The sequence below is a fragment of the Coffea arabica genome, chromosome 1e (genome assembly GCF_036785885.1).
Source record: "Coffea arabica cultivar ET-39 chromosome 1e, Coffea Arabica ET-39 HiFi, whole genome shotgun sequence".
NCBI classification, from domain to species: domain Eukaryota; kingdom Viridiplantae; phylum Streptophyta; class Magnoliopsida; order Gentianales; family Rubiaceae; genus Coffea; species Coffea arabica.
This window is the reverse complement of record NC_092311.1, coordinates 44,835,990-44,837,331: the sequence shown is the minus strand read 5'-3', so window position 1 is coordinate 44,837,331 and position 1,342 is coordinate 44,835,990. Positions and strand designations below refer to the sequence as shown.

Genomic DNA, 1,342 nt, shown 5'->3' with positions numbered 1-1,342 from the left:
TTCCCAATTTTCCTTCCCTCCTCTGGTCCCCCATTTTCCCTCCACAATCGAGATCCATTACCTTCCACAACCAAGCAGCTAGCTACTCTTTCTTTTAATCAATTCATCCAATCATATCATTCACTTCCTTTGTCCCCACTTCCCAATTTCCCTTCCCTCCACTGATCCCCCATTTTCCCTCCACAACCGAGAGTCATTCTTACTTCCACAACCAAATTAGTTATCAAAATATAAAAACTTGCAGTGAGCAATTGTAAATAATTTAGTTTATTTTTGAAATAAAATTATTATTACATTAATAATTTTGAATTTGTTTTTTTATGTTTTTCATGGAATATATGCATCATTTGTACTTATTGGTAATTTTTTTTTTTGCTTAAAAAACTAGAAAAAGAATAGGTAAAAAATTTTAGTATTGCTTTTGCCCCCACTAATAATTTTTTCTAGCTCCGCCCTGCAATCAGACAACGTCTTTTGCCTTTTTTGCAGAGTTTCAAGATTATACAAAATCAAGATCAAAATATTGCCGCAATTGTTCTTTTTTTTTTTTGTGACACCTACTGCAAAGTGTAAGGCATTAGAATTCACCTATCCCAAAGAAAAGTGGAATAAATGAACTGCAGCCAGGTCCTCCATCTAACCAAATGATAAGAGGATCCGATTGAGGATTTGACTCTGACTTGATACGTAGAAGAGCTGAACATCCTCTGATTCACCAACTCCAATATACCTGATAATATCAGAAAATGGATCAACTATTTATTCTAAGTTTTGATCAATGTTAATTTCGAGTGTTATTATATATATGTTATGCTTAGTGGCTCACCCGGTTTCGAGTTCAAAGGGGAGGGGTCCTTCAAATCCTGGAAGAAACTTAACTATGGAACCAGCCATAGCAAGGTTTGAACATAAACTAGCAGCAAGAACAGGCCGCAGAAGATAGGATGCCTTAGGAGCACCTGCAACTTCTCCATAGAGCTTGGCCTATCCTCGTTTAGGGCACTAGGCAGAGCAACTTTAGACTCCAGACACTTGGATAGAGTTCTTGGAACTTTGGAACTCTAACCCAAAAGCTGCTATGTCTACAGAGAATCGCCTTATCAGAGCCACAAATTTAACTGACCCTAGCAACACAAATGTCTTGTTTGCCAACTCATGCATTGCCGGATCGAACTATCATTGGAAATGATAGCTTTTCTGTAAAGGGGCATGGAAAAGACTTAGCACCGGTTTTCAAAGATGGTCCAAATTACGTTACATTACTTGGTCAAATGGTGTGTAATACAATTTCAACTAATTTTTTAAAACTAAAGTTTACCTAAATTTTAACCGTATATAAATA

General features: G+C 36.6%; 1 long non-coding RNA gene across 1 annotated transcript; it reads right to left on the bottom strand.

Moving 5' to 3' along the window:
• Positions 1 to 515: 515 nt before the first annotated feature.
• LOC113695159 (uncharacterized) lies at positions 516 to 906 on the bottom strand. The gene is made up of 2 exons (XR_011817748.1): positions 827 to 906; positions 516 to 730 (listed from the first exon to the last, which is right to left on the bottom strand). It is a non-coding gene; the product is annotated as an uncharacterized lncRNA (long non-coding RNA).
• Between the last annotated feature and the right edge of the window lie 436 nt (positions 907 to 1,342).